This window comes from Siphateles boraxobius, unplaced genomic scaffold, assembly GCF_051911475.1.
Source record: "Siphateles boraxobius isolate OS27281-9 unplaced genomic scaffold, OSU_SipBor_1 22, whole genome shotgun sequence".
NCBI lineage: Eukaryota > Metazoa > Chordata > Actinopteri > Cypriniformes > Leuciscidae > Siphateles > Siphateles boraxobius.
The window spans coordinates 28,515,527-28,519,899 of record NW_027508833.1 but is presented as its reverse complement, the minus strand read 5'-3'; the positions used below and the strand labels follow the sequence as shown (position 1 = coordinate 28,519,899).

Genomic DNA, 4,373 nt, shown 5'->3' with positions numbered 1-4,373 from the left:
GAAGGAGGAGCTGCGTGTCAGCTTAACCAATGAAAAGTGTAGCAGCAAAAGCACGCGCTGCAGGCTTGTGCGTGCTGCGTAAGGATGCATTCACGTCCGCTGGGAGATTTGGGAAATGTTCGTAAAAATCAAACAGTGTAATGTTTTTTCAGCGGGGTGGCAACAGGGGTGGCAAGGACTTCGTCTTGGGTGGCAATTGCCACCCCAACTAGCCTTCTGGCTCCGCCACTGGCAAACGATCCATCTATCCATCTCTGGACGCAGGCTACCTATGAATAATGCGACTGTGAGTAATACAATGAATTATAGCCTATGACTGAAATATATTTCTGAAAAGATTTAAGGCGAGAAATAGACAATCCAGCAACAGAATGTTGGAATGCAGAATGGCGAACCTGTCGCGCGATGTGGATGACCAGAACAGCTCGAAAGCACCAAACTTTTCTAGTTGAGTAAAGTTGGCGATAAATTCACAGATTCTAACTTCCCGGGTCAATAACTCTCAGCTAAACGTTGCTACTACACAATCGTAGTAACGTAGACAAGCAGCTACAACCTAATTTTCCTCGAAACGAGCTTTCCTTCGCAATGGATAAAATACATTGATCTCTGCCCAGGCGGCTGAGAGAGACAGATCCGAAGGGACCGTCTAAAAAGTGCAAACCCCGAAAAGCGTTACTACGAAAACAGTCAATAACTTCACTGTAATACACTGCATTGTTGCCAAATTCAGTTCACACATAACTGCTGTCCACTCAATTAGCATACAGGCGCAGGGAAAAATAAATGTGGAAATACAGAAATAAATAAATGTAGAAATGTGGAAATACAGAAATAAATAAATGTAGAAATGTGGAAATACAGAAATAAACAAATGTAGAAATAAATAAATGTAGGAAAATAAATATATAAATAAATACATAAATGTATAAATACATAAATAAATAAATAAATACCCCAGACAGCAAGATGTATTTGTGCCAGATTTGGGCCAAACGGACTAAACGGACCTGGGCTAAACGGACCTGGGCCGGGGTCATTCTTTCCAACGGCCCAATACCGGAACAGGTTTGAATTACGGATCAGAGACAGATCTGGGCCAGCACTGGCCCAGTACAGTTATTAATGCCATGACATGTGGTGCAGATCTGGCCCAGATCCGTGACTCATATTTTACATCTGGGGCTCATCTGGCCCTGGTCTGTGATTCATATTTAGGCTATCAGACAATTAAGGCACAAACACCCAGACAATTTGTAATTTTCAAAAAACTTTTTTTATTTTAATCACATTTATTGCTCATTAGTTGGGTGTGACCGGGCACGGCGGCCACCCCCACGGTCGCATGCCAGATTAAACCACCTGATGTTATACTGGTTTATCTCGGTGTCTGTGGCTTTGTCAGACATGCGATTTTTCCTCACTGCTCCTGTAAGACGTACAAAAAGGACAACAAAGCAAAGAACAAAGAGTAAATATTAGATCCAATATTCAAAGATTCTTTATTACATGAAATTATAGTACAATGCTTGCACAAATAAATAATAATAAATGTGACTAAAGTCTAAAGTGGTGTAGAATGAGTAGTATTAAGGTAAAAGAGTATCAACACTAAAGAGCACGTAGATGTGAATTTGAAAACTTGTACAATAAATATTCATACTTGTACGTGAACATTTACACTCACAGCTCCAATGTGAAAACCTGTCAAATTAAAATCTGAAGTTGAATGTTGAAATTTGCACTCGCAGACAAAAGTCACAAACCTGTATTCTGAATTTGAAGCTGCAGACAAGCAGTCACAAATGTGTAAAATGCCATTCACAGAAATATGACACGCACAAACTTGTAATATATATTTGCATTTAATCGCAGTACAACCTCAATTAGGCACTTGCAACTTCTCAAATCTGTCACTGCAATTTCAAATTTCGCGCCTTGAATTTTGCTACTCTTTTCGTGCAAGTTGCAAAACTAACTTGTGCACTTGCAACTCAGTGGCAGTAAGAGAGAAAGGGGGACGCTCTGAAATGCTAACATGACTTAATGCATTAGACTGATATTTAAAGAAATAAATGATATTATCAAACTCAGTAAACACCATACTAATAATGCAATCAACAGAAAAGCTGATGAGCACAGAATATGACTAAAGAAAGCAAATTTGTGTTCAGAGCAAATAAACCTGCTGCCTGTGTTTTATTAATAATTTATAACGAATTGTGTTATAACACCCCCCCCCAGCCCCCCCCCCCCCCCCCCACGAAGTTTGAAATTGAAATTGCAGTGACAGATTTGAGAAGTTGCAAGTGCCTAATTGAGGTTGTACTGCGATTAAATGCAAATATATATTACAAGTTTGTGTCTGTCATTGTATTTCTGTGAATGGCATTTTACACATTTGTGACTGCTTGTCTGCAGCTTCAAATTCAGAATACAGGTTTGTGACTTTTGTCTGCGAGTGCAAATTTCAACATTCAACTTCAGATTTTAATTTGACAGGTTTTCACATTGGAGCTGTGAGTGTAAATGTTCACGTACAAGTATGAATATTTATTGTTCAAGTTCTCAAATTCACATCTACGTGCTCTAGAGTGTTGATACTCTTTTACCTACATAGAGTAGTGAGTGAATGAATGAGAGAGTGGTGATTAAGTAAAGTGAAAGGCATCTATATATAATACTTACGAGCCATAATAGCCTTGGTTGGTTATGATGCTTTTGGTATCTCTTCCACCAATGAAGGCCAGCATTCCCACCTGTGGAAACAAGAGACTAAATTAGTGAGAAGTAAAAGATTGATAAATGATAGAGAGGTATGGGCAACATATTCATAGACAGTATATTTTGATTTACAGGATAACAAAAGTAGATATCCATAAATCCCTCTGTAATTATTTCTCCATCTAATATGTGAACACAATGAAAAAATAATTTTGAACCTAATGAGAGAAAATGTTTTTGCCTGCCGTGTCTAGATCGCCTTTAGAGGATTTAGCATTTCCAATGTATGCATTAAATTATTATTAGTATGACTGTATTATTATTGTTGTTGTTGTTATTATTATTAGGGAAGGCCTACTTTTATTGTTAAATTGATAGGCTATTATTATTAATTTGCCACGCAATAATTTAACTGCGCATCACCGCATAGACACGCTGGGAGGATAATAATATTATATAGAAGCTTGCTTGGGCTGAAAATTATCTAAAAACATTTAACGTTAGATCGATTATACAATGAATTATAGGCCTATAATTAAAGTTATTAACAGCCTATAAATAGTATGTCCGAACACTGCAATAATCAGTCGTCAATGGAAATTAAAAACCGCTTTAGGCTATTTCACAAACAGCTTGTTTAACAAATTAATAAAAGAGGCACATCGCAGTGGCTTAGAAGACGTGGGTAACGTTAATACGGTTTATCCATTTTGCAACACGAACTGGAGGCAAGCAACAGTAATTTGCAGGTAGTTTGATAGCTAACATATCACATATATGTCGCACTCTATAGCCGGTATAATACAGTGAGAATTGATATGATACTGACGTCGAACTAGTTTAATGTATTTGGACGTGGGAAGTCATTAATTTGTTATTGTTGCAGTTGCTAGCAGTGGTCACCGCTGGTAACGTTAGTGGGTAGGCTAACGTTATACGATTTTGCAGCTAACACACAATGGACACGATATTCAGCAATTTTGGAGAATAATAAGCAAATATCACCCATTCAGCCTTAAAGCATATGTTCACATTAGTTGTGGATGTTTAAAATAACCTATACTACCAGCTAACCGCCTGCTACTACCCAGCTTATCTGACACGTCTCAGGTTGTCAGAATGTAAGTGTAAACGTTTGTAAACTTTTATTTTTAATATAATCATGTAACAGACTAATATGACATCAACACCAGTTTACTTTTATAATGTACTTACTAAATTATACGTGTATAATGCACTTACCAATTAGCAGAGACGGTGCAGCCTGCAGTCTTCCACTCTTGTCAGCGGGTTTATGTGGGGTGGCGCCCGCGCGTCCGGTCTGCGCAGCTCGCGCGGATCCGGTCCACAACCGCCAGGCGGACTCAATTCAGTTGTGGCGCGTATGGTCTGCGCAGCTCGCGCGGATCCGGTCCAAACCCGCCAGGCGGACTCAATTCAGTTGTGGCGCGTATGGTCTGCCCCGGATCGTCGCCGCACCCGCCGGACGGACTGTCACAGTCGAAGCTACAGACAAGTCTGGCGCAGAGTTGGTGCAGATCTGCATATTGAGTGCGACTGCTGCGCGAATCTACTGATTCGAAAACGGACTTGGCACAGATGTAAATGCTGTCTGGGACATGTAAAAATACAGAAATAGCCATTTATAT

The 4,373-nt window shown here is 39.4% G+C and overlaps 1 long non-coding RNA gene across 1 annotated transcript; it reads right to left on the bottom strand.

Moving 5' to 3' along the window:
• Positions 1-1,415: 1,415 nt before the first annotated feature.
• LOC143747032 (uncharacterized) lies at positions 1,416-4,085 on the bottom strand. Its single transcript, XR_013206650.1, has 3 exons — positions 3,967-4,085; positions 2,689-2,759; positions 1,416-1,429 (listed from the first exon to the last, which is right to left on the bottom strand). It is a non-coding gene; the product is annotated as an uncharacterized LOC143747032 (long non-coding RNA).
• Between the last annotated feature and the right edge of the window lie 288 nt (positions 4,086-4,373).